This window comes from Mandrillus leucophaeus, unplaced genomic scaffold (assembly GCF_000951045.1).
Source record: "Mandrillus leucophaeus isolate KB7577 unplaced genomic scaffold, Mleu.le_1.0 Scaffold792, whole genome shotgun sequence".
In the NCBI taxonomy this organism is placed as follows: domain Eukaryota; kingdom Metazoa; phylum Chordata; class Mammalia; order Primates; family Cercopithecidae; genus Mandrillus; species Mandrillus leucophaeus.
In genome coordinates, this window is record NW_012108608.1 from 613,648 (window position 1) to 633,036 (window position 19,389).

Here is a 19,389-nt window from a genome sequence, read left to right on the forward strand (position 1 = left end):
TGAGAATGAACTTTCCATGAAGAATAGGAAGTGTACACAGGATTCAGAGGAACAAAGAGGAGCAGGTAGGGCAGGGCCATCTAGTATCGAGCAATAATAGTTAAAGCTTATGAAACAGTAATTTTGCCAATAATTTTACATTTATATTATATATATATATATAATCTGAATCTTCACATTTACACTATGGAGATGGTTATTATTTTACCAATTAAATTGGTTTGCAGAGTTTTCTCAAGCACATAAAGATAGTAATTGGCTGAAGTGGGCTGGCATTCCAGGTGTGTCTTACTCTAAAACAAGTACAGTAATTATTCTATTCTGCTATGCTGGGTGAGAATGTATGTTATTGTAGGAATCTCTGGGGCACAAGTCCAGTTAGAATCAGTTATAAGAGAGGACTGAGAAATAAGGTTGAAAATAAGGCTGACTGGGGTCAGTCTAGCAAGATGAGTTTTCATCTGTGATGGTAGTTCTAAGTCTCCTCAGCTAGAGACCTCCCATTTGTCCTCAATTCTGTTTGACAAATGTCTATTGGGTGCTCACCATGTACCATGCACTTTATTAGTTCCCTGCATACAAAATTTACAGTGTGATGAAGGAGAAGGACATGGTCACAGATATACATTAAAGTTGAGGTTTTGGAGTAGCAAAGATTCACAATAGTCCAAGTGAGAGATTCCAAGGACCAAAGCTAAAAAGTGTTGGTGTATAGATAAAACAGTGGGGGTCAAACTAAGAAAGATTTAGGAGAACTTAAGAGATTGGATATATATTATGAAGGAGAAAAATTCAAGAATAAAATTGAGATGTTTTTGCTTGGGGTACATGAATGTATGGTGTTTTTCCTGAAAGCAGGAAAAAGTGTAGGCTGAGAGGCATGATTTGGTTTGAATTTATTTCTGGACAATATCAAATATCTGCGCAGATGCATCCAGGTGGAGAAGTGCAGCAAGCATTTGAGAAGATCAAGGCTAAGTGCTGAGTGTGTAGTCTGAGAATTATCATCCTACAACATGTTACTTAAACCCAAGCCCTCTAAAGCTGTGACCTAGACACCTAGGCATAATCACACAACTTCTTTGCCTAGTGTAAAGGAGGGATACAAAACTTTAAGGATTCAGGGAGTGGATGCCTACTGGTTGTTTCACATAGAACCAGACTGATGCAAGGTAGACAAATCCCAAAACTGGGGCTTAGCCTGAGAGGGTTCTTGGCTTTGCCCAGGAAAAAATTCAAGGGCAAGCCTGAGGTATTAGATTGAAATCTTTTATCAAATAGTACTACTCCCTGCAGGGCAGGGATAACTCATAGGCAGTGCTCCCAGAGTCAGCAAGATATGGGTGCCTGGCACTGAGCCCTTTATACTCATGTAAACCCACTTTCAATTACATGCAAATTAAAAGGTAGGTCAACGTAAATTGAGAGGCAGGTTGTTTAGAATTTTATAGGAAAGGGGCAGTTACTTCCAGGTTTTTGCCATGGCATTTTCAAACTGTCATGGTATGGGTGGGACTGTCTTATGCTAATGAGCAAAGAGGGAAGCTAGGGAGAGATTTCATCACCATCTGCTGGTTCCTGCAGTTTTCTTTACTTTGCCCTGTCTGGACCAGATCCTGTTTTGGTCAGCAGTGTTGTGACCAGAAAACAAGTCCTCCCAATCTCCTGCCTCAAAAATACCATACGTAATTTAGTTATGTAAATTAAGTAAGTTAATTAAATTATTCCTGATTTTGGCATCTAATTTTGTTTGTTTGTTTGTTTGTTTTTGAGACAGGGTCTCACTCTGTTACTCAAGCTGAGTGCTATATTGTGATTATGGCTCACTGCAGCCTCAACTTCTTGGGCTCAAGAAATTCTCCTATCAGCCTCCTGAGTAGCTAGGATTAGCAGGTGCATACCACCACACCCAGCTAATTTTTATTTGTACAAATGGGGTCTCACTATGTTGCCCAGGTTGGTCTCAAACTCCTAAATTCAAGTAATTCTCCCACCGTGGTCTCCCAAAGTACTGGGATTACAGGTATGATCTACTGTGCCTGGCCCCTGTCATCTAAATTTTAAGTTACATAGTTCTCAGATCAACTATCACACTTACCTTTAGGTTTCTGTTGGTGACAAATTGAAAAGATAATTCAGAAGCTCAGGTTCCTGTCCACATCCTACTTTTATGGGCTTCCCAAGGTCATGTTATATTAGCAGGTAACATGTAAATTGGAAACATCCTCAACAGTCCCTCATAAACTCCACAAAGGTTTATTTCTTCTATTGTGCTTAATATCATGAAGCATTTTTTTGTAAATTCCACTTTTATTAGGGCAATCTCCTTAGGCAATAGCAAAGAAGCTTAAGTTTCTTTAATTTGTCATCCAAATCATATATCTTCTATAAATATAAATATTTAGGTTTTTTTTTTCTCAGATGGCAGATCTGAAATGAATTTTATTCCAATTTTATTGGAAAAGTTTTATCTCTCCCAAATTCAGGTACCAAATTCAGTAAAACAAAACTACTATCTTTTAGGCCTACATTATGAGTTTCCCAAAATTTCCTCCTTTACCTTATAAAAGAAAGGGGCCTAGAAATAGATTTATCTCAAAATGCTCTAAATTTTATTTAATTCATAATAGTTATGAAAGCTCTTGTCTACCAAACTCAACACATATTTTTAATCTGTAAAAATCAAAAGTGTATCTTTCTAGTAAATATGTAAATATAAATTGTCTTTTAATGATTGAAAAACTTTTCAAATTAAAAAAAGATTTTTTTATTTCACCTTAAATATGGGTACAATAACCATCACTAATGGGATTTACTTCCATGACTCTAGATTCATAAAAATTTTTCTTTTTTATTCATTTAAAGTCTGAAAAATTATTAGCGGTGTGAGCCAAGAGTATGTATGTAGATCTATTACTTATTTCAGTCTTACTTTAAATTCAGTAGCCAAGTCATATCCATCGTGTCTAAGAGTGATAGCAGCAATAGAAAAACTTGTGAAATCCATGGTTGATTTAATTATAAATGCCCACTAAGCTTAATGGTTTCCCCTGCCATAAAATCTCTTCTATTGGCAAAATACCCTTAGCACGTTTCAGCTAGTTGTTCCACTAGATAATGTGGACATCAAGCTTACCTTAACCTGCCACGTACTAACTTATCCTGTGTATTCAGAATAATTGCCAGACTTTCTAATGTTTAAATCACCAACCTCCCATAGATCATCTTTCCCTGAAAATAACAGTCAAAAAACCTTCCAAAAGAGGCAAACTTAGGCTACTTTGGAGAAACTTCTAGAAGGAATAGCCAACCATCTCTTGATGCATACAGTAAGACAGGACAATTGGAAAAGGTATTTTGAAACTGGCAGATATAACACATGATACAAATTTTGTCTGGATGCCCATCAATTTTAAAGTTACATTTATGACTTAGAGTTATGGTTAATTACTTAGGAATTAATTACTTCTTAGCTAGCCGAAGAAAAAAACGTGTACTATAGCAAATATTTCTTGTTGCACCTAAACTGGTAGAGGTCAAGTAGAATAGTAAATGATTACCTTACAGAAAACAACATCAAGAAAAGCCAACAATTTTCTTTCAAACAGACCTGGTGAGATTCTGGAACATGCTTTTATAATTTATAGCCTGAGTTTTATCATTTTGCTCTTTGCTGACATTATTTTTTACAAGAGCAATATTGGATTCAGCAATTTTGTAGAAGAAAGCTAATCATATCATATCTGAAGCTGGTAGAGTAAACTTTGTCTTGAGAAATGATTATTGATGAAGATACTTTTGCTTGGTGTGATGAGGTCTGAAACTAGAGTGCCATGGTTTGAGGGGACACTAAGAGTCAAAAAGTGTCATTTTAAAGGAATGCGAGAGGTACAGAAAAATCTAGAGATGGTTTAACATCTGAGAAAGTTCTTCGTATTTGGGAGAGACTAACACATTTGTATACCCAAAGGAAAGAGAGAGAGTGAAGCAATGGGAGAAGGGTGGAAAAACTCAATGGAGCAAGCTTATTTTTTATTTTATTTTATTTTTTTGAGATGGAGTCTTGCTCTTGTCACCCAGGCTGGGGTGCAATAGTGATTCTCCTGCCTCAGCCTCCTGAGTAGCTGGAACAACAGGCACAGGCCACCACGCCCGGCTAATTTTTGTATTTTTAGTAGAGACTGGGTTTCACCATGTTGACCAGTCTGGTCTCAAACTCCAGACCTCAGGTGATCCGCCCACCTCGGCCTCCCAAAGTGCTGGGATTACAGGCATGAGTCACCGTGTCTGACATGGAGCAAGCTTATTTAGTATGTGGGTGATAGAGGTGGACATGCTACCCAGTGCCTAGTTGAGGGATCTGCCATCAATAGAGAGGATCACATTTGATAATACAAGAGATAAAAATGTCTAAATAATAGACAATGTGCTTCAGGATTCCTTTGAACACCTTCAAATAAGCCATGAGTGAGTTATAATTATTGTTTTTATTCTTCAGGTAGTTTGAGGCTTTAGCTTGATGTAAGCTCTCACGGTAAATGTAGGGGAAAAAAAGCATGATTTTACACTTCAGGAATTCCAACTTATCTCTCCAGTAATAGGGACACACATTTCATCATTTCTGTTATTTAAGAACTCTGTAAATGATCATTACTTGGAATTTCCACTATCTTTATCATCCCAAACTTCAGGTAAGATGAAGAGAGCCAAGGGAATTTTAAAACTATAATTAACAAAGCTCTCAGAAAACTCAAACTATCAAGGCCAAGGTACTATATTGATAGCCTTGATGACAACAAATCAATCCTCCCTAATATCCACAAGTTATCTCCTTTTGAATGAATACCAGACCTATCTTAGAAATTTCAGAATTACTTCCAATCCTAGATTCCACTCCATCACGAGCTGATAAAAAAATACAGGCAAAATTCTTTAAAACTTACAGATGAATTATGTTGATGCTCCTACTCTCTAGCATTTCTGTCATCTGGAGGGACCTTGATCATTTTAATATCCCATAGAATGTCATGCTGATCTGTGACATTGATGGTATTATGCTAATTAAATTCAATTAAGTTATTCAATCATAATTCAATAATTAAGGTGTTTATTAATCTTTTTTTTTTTTCAAAAATAAACAATCTTCAAAGATGATTGTACTTTTACCCATTGGTTCCCAGATCTATACATTCTAACTATGAGAATACAAATATACTCACACACATATATACAAATATATATACACAATACATATATACACAAATGTGTATATATGTGTGTGTGTGTGGGGGGGGGTGTTCCAATGTGTGTAATAAAAGCCCAACCTTGAAAGGAGTTATGTACTAGTGAGCAATGTAACTGAACCTATGGAAGGCCGTTTTATGACACTATCAAGCCAGCTGCTTCTGGATAATGTGGTATGGAATAATTTTGAGGGTTAGGCTTATTAACATATATTTTTTAACCTCAAGGCAGCCCTCTGATTGGAGGTGATATTGATAGATAAGGCTTTCCATGAGTACACACATGCTGCTGCTGACAGAGAAGGCGAACTCATCCCAGAATATTAATCTATTCATGTGATACAAAGCATGACCCCTTGATGATGGAAGTGGTCCAGTATAATCAAATAGCCACCATTTTGCTGGCTATCCCCACTGAGGAATAATGCCATATTAAAGACTCAGCACTGGCCTCTGCTTTTGACAGATGGGCAACACAGAAGAATAAGCAGCAGCTCAACCTTGGTGAGTTGAGTAACATATTGTTGAGCTATATACCTTCTCCAAAATGTACAGAAGCTCATCAAGCATCTTTTTATGATGAGCAGCAAAATACCACTTCTTCTCTTTAGATGGTAAAGCTAAATAGAACACAAATCGTGGACCCCTAGAAACAGATAATGCAACAAGCCTCTGAAATTTCTTCCACATTCTGGTTCAAATATGTCTTACTAAGGCATTCAGAGTACTTGCTACATCTTGTTCAGCAATTTTAAGTGGCATAATACTATCAATATTACAGATCAGCAGGACATTCTATGGGATATTAAGATGATCAAAGTCCCTTCAGATGATAGAGATGTTAGAAAGTAGGAGGGTGAACATAACTCAACGTAGAGTAGGAGCTCAACATAATAAAAATATACTGTTATTCCTGCCATTGAATGAAAATTGCTTCTGATTTTCCTCACTGATTGAAATGAAGAACAAAAAAATAAAAATAAAGATTGCAGATCAATCATTACAAGAAGCTGTGTTTATTTGCTCTAGTATAAGTAGCACATCTGGAACTGCAGCTGCAATTGGCATCATCACTGAATAAGTTTGGGATAATTAGCTTTCATTTTCCACAACCCATCTGGCTTTGGCACTAGCCAAATGGGCAAGTTTAAATAAGGATGTAGCAGGAATCAGTATCACTGTATCAGTTAAATATTTGATGGTGACATCAATCTTGGCAATTACACAAAAGATAAGGTTGTATTTTGGGTTTATTATCTTTGTTAGAAGAATCAGTGTCAGGACTTATGTTTAGTCCTTCTTACCATTTAGCCTTCATCCCCTGGATCAGGGGTTCTAATAATTTCGAAGTGTATCTGTTTTCACTATACATTCTGCGACTTGAGAAATACAGTAATTACAGGACTTATTTTACCTGAAAATCAGCCAAGACTTCATTATCACCTGACAATCATAAGCTCTCATTCTGACCAGAAAATCATGGTAATGTTTCAGGTCTCCAGAAATCAGTGTAAGTTCATAGGTGGTATCTCACAATTCCAAACGTCTTAGAATTTTATGATTGGGAGATTTTCCATAGATTTTGTGTAATATATTCATCTAACATTCCTATATTGCTAAGTCTTCAGATTCCTTCCTGTATGGCACCAGGAAAGTTCTAGACTTTATCTTATTAACTTGGTTATCTTTCAGTCCCAGGCTTCAATGACCCAAGCTATCAGAATATTTAGATGACTCACTGAGGCTTAAACACACATATTAGATCCTAAATACCTTATGAATTTACCTTTATTGATGAAGATTTGACCCAACTGAGCATATTTCCTCGCTCTTGGTTTATCATCTTTCAAACATACTCCTACTCATATGCCCAATGCCCCTGACAATACAGATATTAAAATCTTGTGACAATTAAGACCTCCTCCTTGCAAAGCAAGATTTTTAATTCTTAGGACTATGTTGGTATGTAATTAATGAGGACACAAAGGTAATAAGAAATCAGTGTGGGTGTGGAAAAGATCATCATTAGCTCCTAAGACAATTGCCTGTCATGTAATAACTGAAGGCTTTAATTCAGAGGCGGGCTGATAGAGGGACAAGGCTGCTTCCCCAGCAAGGGGATTTTACAGGTAGTTGGAGATCCAAGATCTCAATGTCAGTGCACAGTTTTCCCAAATGATCCCAACCCAAAACTCAAGGTCCCACTTATTTCCATGTGTCCTTCCTTTAAAAGGAGAGATCTGGCAAGACTGAACGTTTAACTGGAGCTACAACTCTGTACTCCTTACATTTACGCTTCTAGCTATGCAACCTCAGGAGAGGTTCCAGTCTCCCACATGTATTCTTAATTATATGTCTATGTCTCTTAATTTCTGTTTATGCTCTCTGCTGCCCAAATTGATAAACAACTGATTCCATAGCTCTTGCATTTTTATCTATTATTTACAAAATAACTCAATTCCTCAGCCATTCCAGTCAGGTCTTGCCCCTCACCTCTACTTTATCTTATGCTATCAGGCATGATCACGTGAGAAGGAGATTCCAGCACACACCGTGTATTACACATGTCCCTTTAATCCTGGCAAAGAGGTTATCCCTGAGTTCCTTTAAATATAAACCATACAATTCCAGTCACCCATCTTAAAGGTGCATTTCTTAGGGAAGCTCATGGTAAAAAATTATTATATCAGTCCGGTTTCCAACAGGAACCTGGAGTATTTACAATACAAAGATCTTTCAGGATGTAGTGGAACTCCAAAGTGTAGTGCAGAATGGTAGGGTTGGTAAAAGCTGTTTTCTGTTGGCTTGAAAGGATAAGAGGAAGGAACAGTCACCAATACCAAGAAGGAAGATGTTGGGAGAAGGGGTTAACCTGAGAGCACCTGCAGTCAAGGAACACAGCCTTCCTGAAATAACCTTGAAGGGAGGAAGGCAGGAGAATAACTGTGCTAACCACAACTTCTCGTCTCCTGTTGGTGCTTCCCACTGACCAAACTCAACTGGAAGCTAGAGGACAAGGTGAACCACCAATTTAGTCCATACAGTCAGTCCTCTGGGATAGAAGGCAGGGAAGGAGAAGACAAAGACAAGATCTGGAGAGGAAAAGAGATGAGGTCTGGTTCACTCCTATTACAGAAATTCTCCCATGCTCCTATTTCAGCTCTGTTGGCAACTAAAATCATTATTGGTGGCTTCCATGAAATCCTCACACTTTCAGATTTCTTGGAGGAGACCTTTCTGATCTTTCCTTTTGCAGCTCTCCCAGTGGTTGTCTAAGCCTCAAATTCTTTATATTAATTTTCTTTCCACGAATATACCTAAAATAGCTTCCTTTTTCCTGACCAAATCGGACTGATCCAAGAACATTCATTGCCTCCCTTAAAAGGAGCTCTATAGCCAAAAAGTAAGTGATCAGAGAGAAACAAACCCAACATGTCTTTCTACAGTTCCTCTGGTTAAAAAAATGAGAGCTGACCAGAGAAAGAAAGTGTTTTTCTTCTGCTTCCTTGGAGACTCATGCTATTGAATGAAAGCTCATGAGGGTCTGTAGTAACATTTAACCATATGTAAGAATGTAGCATGTTAAGACAAATACATGTAGATATGTGTATTTAACACAGACAGATAGAATAGAGGCTTGTTAAAGTAAAATTGCTATAAAGAAGTGTCACTTTTTAGCTCTTCCTTTCTCTGAGTACCAAAATCTAGACTGCTGCAAAGTATACAGGGGAAAAAAAAAACCAAACCCAGAATGGAAATGGATCTTCCAGACCTGGAGAGGTTTATTAACTTAAGACAGATGTATACTAATGACTGGAACTAATCATCTGTAGGTTACTCTACAATTAATTTTGTCATAAATGTAGACACAAATAAGGACAAATCTTACATCAATTCTAAGGAAAACTGTGACAACTTTTAAGCCTGTCTCCAGTTCAGTCCATGTTGCTTTTCTTTCTAAACCTGATGACACTCTTGTCTACCACAGACTTCTTTTCTCTTACTGATTGATACTTACATGTTGTTTTCTCATATAAAGACTTTTTCTTTCAGGTCCTACAAATGTATTTGCTCAAATATACTGTAACTATATAGCCTTTATCGATGATTTTCTGGGGGTGAATGATAGCAGTAGCAAACTCTTGGGCACTTACATGCCTAGCATTCCATTAACTACATTAAGTACTGAACTCTCACAACAACTATATGAGTTAGTTTATTATCTTTTTATTATTTCTAAGTTATACATGACAAAATGGAGGCTTAGGGCTTCTGCCTATATTCACAAGTTGGAATGAAAACATGTAAACACAAGTCTGATTGTTCCTAAAGTCAATGTTCTTTTTAAGTTTCATTTTGTTTTTAATTGACCTATCATTCTTATCCCTTATATTCTGCCCCTTCTTCCAAGCAAATATGCAACCTATTACTGGGAAATGCTTTTTCTCTGTGTTTTCAATTTGAAGTTGCACTTTTGTGTTTCTCTCGCCACTGTGAACTGAAAATCCTGCTTCCTGTGTCTTTTCTGCTATGTGATTCTGTGTTACAGTGAGAGAAAAGTTGACATTCCACTCATTTTGTCAGGAAGAATAACTTACTGATAGGAGTAAAAGCTGAGAATAGTTCTCACATTAGGAAACACTTGGAAGCGTTGCTACTTCCTATGTATCATTGTAAAACTTTCCTGCAGAAAAAAAACCTATTTTGTGTCCTCTTTTTCTGGACATTATGGGCTGAGTTTTTTACCATCCAAATCTGTAACCTTTTCAAACATGATTAACAGCCATATCCTATTTGCATGGGCCATGTGAATTCACAGTTAACAATGACGACTGTCATTTGCTTAGGGCTTAAGTATTCAAAGGCCTGCTGCTTCCACCTTAACTTACTCATTTCTAGAAACTGCTTTTATCCTCAACACTTGCTTTCCAGGAACGGAACATCTCCACATTCATCTTTTGCCTTTCTCTTATTCATCACAAAGAGTAGTTATGGCCTAAAATAAAGATAAAGACTATCCAGCTATGAACACACATTTTATTTTAGCAACTAAAAATGTTCTCCACAGATTATTCCTTTAATCCAAAGATCTTTAAAGTGTTTATAAAGGACAACAAACTAAGCTTTGCTACATATTCATATATCTTACAACCTGCTCCAAAGCACCTTCTTACAAGGTTTTGAAACATTCAAGGTGAGCTTTTAATCCCACTGAAAACCAAAGAAAAATAGGCTGTACCATCATGCCACTTATCGACAGAGGTGAAAAGTAAATGTCCTCTGAAGTGTACCTGGAATCTGTTTCAGTAATTATCTGAAGCCTTCTAAAGATTAAGAGACAGGCCCTTCCTTTCTAGCCAACAGAAGGTCACAGAGCTGTACCCTGCCATGTGCCTGTTTTGTCTTTGATTGACAAGTTTAAAGAAGTTTTTTACATAGAAGACTTTGACTACAATGTCTTGTAACTGATTCAAAATTCACTACAGGTATCGAAAAATGATGAAAGGTTGAAATTCTGATTGAAATCACCCTGGTTACTCTTAATTTAAGTTCTTGGTTTTGGTTTAATTCCTTCAGTCTTGGAAGAGAAATTTAGTATATCCTATTTAGGAAAGCCAGTTTGCAGAAGGCTGTTCTTGGGTGTTTTTCCATGCTGTTTCAATGCTAGTGAAGTTGCTGTGGATGGGGATGTCTTACCCTAAGGCGGATTGCAAGTCAGGAGAATGAAATGAACACTTAGCTCTTGGGTACATTTCTCCAGCTTATCTGATTCCACTGAAAGCTCAGATTCCTGTAAGACATTTTCTAAACACAATAGCCTTAGTTTCACACTTACCTAACAGCTAGAGTGCAACTCTAAATAAATTATGCATGGGAAAATACATCTTACACTCAGAGAACTGCTACATATATATTCACCCTCTCTTCCAAAGTAATCTGAAATGAAATTTTCCAAGTAACAAATAAAGTGTACTAGTAATGAGTTGAGCAGTTTTATGGCTTATTGGTCATGTTCTTGATAATATCTCTGATCATTTCAAATACCCACATACAAAATGAGTTTTCAGAATGGGAAATAGCATTGAACATTAAGGTAATGGATTCAAAAATTGAAAGCCAGATTTATATAACAAAAGAGACCATTTCCAATGGGTTTAAAACTCACATTTAAAGAAAGAATATTCTTAAAAAAACTATAATATCAAGAGTTGCTAATCAATTATGTTAAGATTTATTCTCAAAGGTGATTAAAATTTAGACAACTGTTTAATTCAGATGTGTAACTCACAAATTGAAGCTAATTGAAATTATCAAATTTTAAAAATTAAATTGACATAATCTAGATGGCCTAAGAGAAAAACTTTGTTAAAAATAGAAATACCAAATAATAAATTCATGTTTGAAAGGTGAAACCATAAAAAGCTCATTGTCTATTTATAATAATTTTTAAGAAATATGATTCAATTAGTAGTTAAGTCATATCTTAATAATGTAGAAAAGCTAAATAGATTATCCAAATTCATTCATATGTAATATATTATGTTTTATACTTTCACTTGAATATGGATTTTACTTCTAAGAGTTCACAATACAATAAAATAATTCATATACTAGTATTAGAGTTCTTGATAATTCGGATTTGTGCTTGGATAAAGTTTATCTTTCTACTGTCTAATAAAGGGAAGTTTAGTAAGCAAATTAAAACCACAACTAAAATTATAGAGGAATGAATGACATCCTAAATGCATTGTCTCAAGTGCTTTATAATTACATTTACGTAATGTACTGAATGCTCAGCATTTTACCTGCATTGTCTCATTTAATTTTCACAACCACTTTATGAGATCTGATTAATAGAATCTTCATTCCACAGATGAGAAAAATGATGTGTAAAAAAGGCGAATTTCCTTCAAGCCATTTAGTCAGCAGCTAGTAGAGTTAAAATCTGGAAAGTGTCAGACACCAAGCCATTGTCATTATATCATACTCCTTCCTGCTGGACTGTGAAAAACAAGCACTGGTAGTATGGGAATCAGGAGATGTTATGGGTGGATTAGCTAAAGGAAGCCATTGGTTGAGTTCCTGTTCACTCAAATAATGTTATAGCCTTATATGAACTATTAGAGTACCTGCCAAATCTGCTCTCAGTGCAGAGAGGTTGTCTTTCCAACAAAAACTTAAATGTATGTATTGAGCAACCATTCTGGGCCAGGCCTGGTTCTAATGGATTTAGGATATATTAGTGAATAAAACAGTTAAAGTTACTTACCTAGCAGAAGCAAAATGCAATAAACCATGAAAACAATACATAAGAATATTATACAGCAACTTAGAAGCTAAAATTGTCATAAAAGGAAAAAAGGAAATGATAAAGGGGCTAAGAAATTATGTGTGGTGGGGTAGGTTGCACTTTAAATAAGGCAGCCAGATTAATATATTTTAAAGCACATTTGACAAATGCTTAAGAGATGAGACAGTAATGTAAAGATTTCTGGTAAGAGAAGAGCTAGTGCAAGGGCATTAGTGTTGGATCTTGGCTGCCAGTTGAAGGAACAAGGAAGATGATGTGGGTGGGTGGGTGGGTGGGTAAATGGTTGGGGCAGGGAGATAAGGAGGACGGGAAAGCTGGTGATGGTGAGCAAGCAGGTCACATAGGGCCTTCCAGGCTCTTCAGGCAGAGGCACAGACTTTAGCTTTTTCTGTAAGCAAAGTAAGGAAGCATTTCAGAGTTTTGAGCAATGGGTGACCTGATTTTTAAGATTGCTGTGGATGCTGAGTTGAAAATAGACGTGGGGAGCTAGTGAAGAAGCAGAGGAATAGCTGCAAAAAATCAGTCAATAACTGATGGTGGGTGGCCCCATAGTGGTTGCAGTGGCAGTAGTGAGAAGCAGTCAGGTTCTGCATCAGTTCTGAAGGTAGAGTCAACAGGATTTTATAATGGTTGAATGTGCATTCAGAGAGCAAAACTCAGATGACCCCAAGCATTTTGCCTAGGCAAATGAAAGAAAGTAGTTGCCAGGCCTTAGATAAAAGCTAGCTTAGGTTTTGTACTTAGCCCTTATAAGAATTCCTCAGAAAAATTGGACCACAGTCCAATTTATAGTCCAAGGAATGTTGGTTCTCCATTAAAGTCATAATATTGTTACTTATAATTAGTCTCCTCTAAGAAACAAATTTATTAACATATATTCTTTCCAGGAATCCCTATTCTGTGCTCCTGCTTATACAGCACTTCATTTTCTTCTACATGCAAGCAGTGAGTAAAAATGTGCTCCCTCTTAACCATGGAAGTTTAACATCAGCATCATCATGCAGATTTTCATTACTACAAATCTGTAACCGCTGCCACTGTGCTTTATTTCTGTATTTTTACTGATTATAAACATTATGTGCCATTACCTTACTACTCCAAACAATTACTAATAATGCCCTTTGACTTGCACTGCATCCTAACTTCTGCACGTTACAGTGCTTCAACAACTTTGCAAGACAATTCCCATTAATCATACTACTTTCAACACTGAGCGTTTTATCAATCAGCTAGCCTTTCAGGATTGCCTTCTTTCTTCTTCTTCTCTGCTTCTCTGAATGTTTTCCCCCACTTGGGATATGTAGGCTTTAATATCACACACGAATCCCACTTCAACTTCACTTTCCTGAGTGAATCACTATGGTTTGAGCTATATGTGTATGTGTGAGTGCTTCAGCCTGTTTGCTGCAGAGTTAATTCTTTCTGCTACTTTGGGACCATGCTCTTTGACTAAACAGAATATATTTATGAGAGGGAAGTCTTGCTCTGATCTGATGCGGTCAAATATCAACTATCAATAAAAATAATTCTTTCAATTAGTCACATTCGAGAAAACTATAATGTTTCTGTGAGAGGTTTTCTTAATTCTTTGGAACGATATTATCAATTAAATTGATGCTATTATCTCTGTTAGACTGACTCACCATTGATTCCAGCCTTTATCTAGAGTGCCTTCTTATACTACTGCAGAGTCTGGAAAACTAAAGTCAATATTTCTCAGACTCCTATGTAATTAGGGTTCTAAAAGCAAGTTAGGTTCCATCAATCGTATGCAGTCAAATAAGATTTAGAGGGCAGAAGTGTGAATAAAGCCACCTTTTTGTCTCTTTTGACTATGTTCTGATGGCCAACAAGGTCAACAACTTCTGAGGTCTTTTTGTGCAGCAGCATTCCACCCTCCGTTCCCCAGGACCCTAGCTAAGAAGGGGCAATTTCAAAGGAGAAAATTTTTTCTTGACCTTGGCTTTCTGATTCTTGAATCAGAGGTATGGAATGTGTTTTTTAATTTGAACTTAATATTGCAGGGGGAGCCACAAAGGTACAGAAGAGTTCTCATGGCCTGTCAATTCTGAGATCTTTCTGGGGACTCATTGTTCCAGCTAGGCCAATGACCCTCTAATGACTTGTGAGTACAAAATTGCCTATATTAAATCCCTGCATCCTTAAAATAGAGCAGTTTCTGTTTTCAGAACTGAATATCTAGTAATACATGCTGACATGTGCAAAAGGGGATGTATTCAAGGTTGTTCATTGCAGTGTAGTTAGTAAAAGCAAAAGGTTAAGGAGAAAAAGCTTAATATTGATAAGCAGAGACTGGTTGAATAGATATCATTACAGCTGTAAAGAGAAAGTTGGGGATGGTCTTGCTGTCTCAGTGTTGGCAGAGGGCTAAGAAAATTCACATATAAGTAGACCATGCAGTTCAAACTCATGTTCAAGGGTCAACTGAAATTGAATAAATGGTAATGGTAGTTAGACAAATCCACTTAGGGAGTAGAAAATATCATTTTTGTCAAAGAACACAGAGACCATGTGTTTGGGTATAATAAAAGTGTTATATAAGATTCATTTTCCTAATTTAATATGGTCACGTTGGTGATAGCAATAGTAATAATCTAGCTAAAATTATATGCTAGACATAGTGCTGTTCTAATTATTGCATCCTTACAAAAAAAAAACTATGTGATACATGATATCATCTATACATATAGAAAAATTTACATTTAGAGACCAGGCGCGGTGGCTCATGCCTGTAATACTAGCACTTTGGGAGGTCGAGGTGGGCGGATCACAAGGTCAGGAGATCGAGACCATCCTGGCTAACATGGTGAAGTCCTGTCTCTACTAAAAATACAAAAAATTAGCCAGGTATGGTGGCGGACACCTGTAGTCCCTGCTACTTGGGAGGCTGAGGCAGGAGAATGGCAAGAATCCAGGAGGCAGAGCTTGCAGTGAGCCAAGATTGCGTCACTGCACTCCAGCCTGGTTGACAGAGTGAGACTCCATCTCAAGAAAAGAAAAGAAAAGAAAAGAAAAGAAAAGAAAAGAAAAGAAAAGAAAAGAAAAGAAAAATTTACATTTAGAGAACGTAAATAATTGCCTAAGGCTGCACAGCTAGCTGGTAGGCGGTAGCCCAGACTTTGTTGGATGACAGGTTGGAACATTTAATAGCTACTTTATACTATTGTTGTCTGTACAGCAGCCACATTTTTTCACTTTCATTTATATGACTTCTCTGTGCTAGAGTGACTGTGCTATACTGGATTCAGAGATATTATTTTATTCTTCAATCCATCATATATGTAACCAATGGATAGAATCTATTTCCATGGAGATGCTTTTCCAAGAGTGAAAATGTTTTCATCCCCACCCTTTGTCAGGTAAAAAGCCAGATTATATAAAAGTTCATCACACACTATTTTTATACCTGGAACTTAGATCATAAATCACATCCATCTGGAAGAACAAAAGGACAGTGCATAATAGAGATACTGTCTGCTACTCCTTTGGTGAGGCGGTATGCTGAACCATTTGCAGGAACAGCACTCCTACTTGGGATATTGTCAGGGAAGAAAAATATAATCTAGGGCTAGCATTCTTGGCAAGAGTGCATCAACTGAGAAGTTCCTGGGCTTCTGGATATTCTGCAATTTCAACTGAGATAGAAAGAATATGGATATTTCTTCCATTTCTGTTCATGGATGATGTAAGTCTTCACCTATTTAAAACACAGTTTACATATAGGATGCTTTCTCTGCCTTTTAAGATCTTGGAAACTCCCACATAGAACAACTGTAAAACTTGGCTAAGGGAGTTACCCACCTCCTCTCTTATTCCCCATGCACAGACACACACAAACCCATGGAGCTCTCAGAAATCATCTGCATTCAAGTTTGCACTGAATAATACTTACTTTTGACTAGCAACTGGCTCAGCAGTCATCAGGAGAATGTGATCACCTTCATCAAAGACACTTGTTAAAAATTAAAGTTGAACCTCACTAGATATGTCTCAAAGGGCAGTTACCCTATTATTGGCATCCTGCCCTCTTGCAGTTTTTCAGATTTGCAAGTAGGAGAAAGCAACAAGAGCTGCATCTGGGAAAATTCTGCCTGACTATAGGCGTTAGTCCTAGGGAGGCATTTGTTTGGCAGGCTGGATGAATGTTTCTGGGGTACGAAAGTCTTGTTTGCAGATTCCTTAACATGAAATTGATCCATTATAATTCTTGCTTACTTCCTTTTCAGGATTGCTTCAATAATCAACAAAAAATGTATAAATGAAGAGAAATTCATTACTAATTATTTCTCCTCTCAGAGATCAGATGAACAAGTAATATGCCTTTGCAAATGAGGAAGGAAAATGATTCCCTCCACAGGTTTCCATCTCTCCACTAAACCCAAAGAAAGGTAGGTAGGAAATGCTAATTTCCTAATTCATTATCTTTTTTTTTTTTTTTTTTACATTTGTACCTGTCAGTTCTACAAAAAGCTAAAAGAAGAAGCAACTAGAATGATAGGAGATGGTAAAATGGGTAAATGTGGTCACTCCCAGTGTGTAGTCAAATTGATCCTCACAATGTCAATTATGCTATGTTGTTCCTTTATAGAAAGCATGACAAGCTATTAATATTTCATGGAGATCAGAAGAAGCATTTAAGCGGTAGTCCTGAAGAAACAACTGAATTTATGTCTATGATATAACTCTAAAATTTTTTCTTTTTCTTTTTCTTTTTTGAGATGGAGTCTTGCTCTGTTGCTGTCGCCCAGGCTGGAGTGCAGAGGTGCGATCTCAGCTCACTGTAACCTCCGTCTCCTGGGTGCAAGTGATCTCCTGCCTCAGCCTCCCAAGTAGCTAGGACTACAGGCACACGCCATGACGCCCAGCTAATTTTTGTATTTTTTTTTTTTCAGGAGAGACGGGGTTTTACCATGTTGGCCAGGATGGTCTCAATCTCTTGACCTCATGATCTGCCTACCTCGGCCTCCCAAAGTGCTGGGATTACAAGCGTGAGCCACCACACCTAGCCTCTAAAATATTTTAAGAAGTGAAACGTATAACCATGTTTTCAGCTTTTTCAGTAAAAAAGCCTAAAACCTTTACTGAAAAACTTAACCCCAATAAGTTAGAAACTTTAGAACTACCCACTATATTTCCTCTTAAGTTACACCCTGTGCTCCTTTTATGAGGGATAATTGATGAGTAGATGTGAAATAAATTAATGATTTTGTCTAACACTTTGCATAGTTAAGTGTTAAGTATAAAATCCCTGAAAAGGGTTGGTTTGTGTTCAGGTACAAGATTCAGGTTCAAGGTTTAAGAACTGGATTTGCTCACTCTGGGTAGAAAATTCTTCATTGCCAAATATTATTTTTAGTCCTATTTGTTCGTATACTTGTCCTTAGCAATATCTAAAAGAATAAATCATTTTTAAAAGGACAAAAAAAAGTTTAAGCGAAAACCAACCCTAACCAGGCTATTTCATTGTATAGTCTTTATAGTTTACTATAATTACAAATATGACATGATTATGTATGTAAATGTATATATGTACATGTATATATGTGAATATGTACATTTATATATGTACATATCGCATAAAGAAGTCTCTTTAGTTACCATATCAGTGTGGCTAACATCACCTTTCACATAGCTCATAACCTACCTGATCACGTGAAATGGCCAAAGCCATTAAGAATATCTTACTAGAGCTGGGTGCAGCAGTTCACACCTGTAATCCCAGCACTTTGGGAGCCCAAAGCAGGTGGATTTTTTGAGACCAAGAGTTTGAGACCAATCTGGGTGATATAATTTGGCTCTGTGTCCTCCTCAAAATCCAAATTTCATCTCAAATTTTAATCCCCACATGTCCAGGGGGGACCTGGTGGGAGGTGATTGGATCATGGGGGTGGTTTCCCCCATGCTGTCCTCATGACAGTGGGTTCTCATGAGAGCTAACAGTTTTAAAGTATGGTACATTCTTGCTCTCTCTTTCTCCTGCCGCCTTGTGATAAAGGTGCCTGCTTCCCCTTCACATTCGACTATGATTGTAAGTTTTCTGAGGCTTCCCCAGCCATGTGGAACTGTGAGTCAATTAAACATCTTTTGTTTATAAATTACCCAGTTTCAGGTAGTATCTTTACAGCAGTGTGAAAATAGACTCATACACTGGGCAACATGGTGAAATCCTGTATCTACAACAAAATCAGCTGGGCGTGGTGGCCCATACCTGTAGTCACAGCTGCTCAGGAGGTTGAAGCCTCAGTGAGCTGAGCCATGATCATGCCATTTCATTCCAGCCTGGATGATTGAGACTCTGTCCCCCGAACCCCCAAGAAAGAATATCTTACTAGGGAAAATGTAAATTGGAATGGAAATACCGGGGACTGAAGGCCTAATGAGAAATACATGAGCCTCTGTTGCTGAAGTCCCCGTGTTGTAGGAAAAACTGGGTTCTTGTCACATGACCAAGAAAGACTAGGCTCCCAGACACTTTCAAGGATGAGAGGGAAAGGAATTTGTTGGGTGAAAAGGAAAAAAGCTCAGCAAAGCGAGAGGTGTTCCTGTTAACAGCCCCTCATCTCACAGATTGAATCCCAGGTTACCACATGGGAACAGGTTACCACGGCAACAGGCTTCTCCCCACTGGGCATGAACTTCCTGAGGCCCCACCCCAGACTCCCAGTGCTCAGGTGGGCATTATCCAGAAAGAATCAGTTGGGTGGGGGAAGGGCGGGCTTCATCTGGGAGCAGTCCAGTTTTTCAGTCTTCAGGCTGTTTTAGGCTTAAAGGTAGGGTTTTGCCAGGGGTGGAGGGGCCTACCTAGGCTCCCTC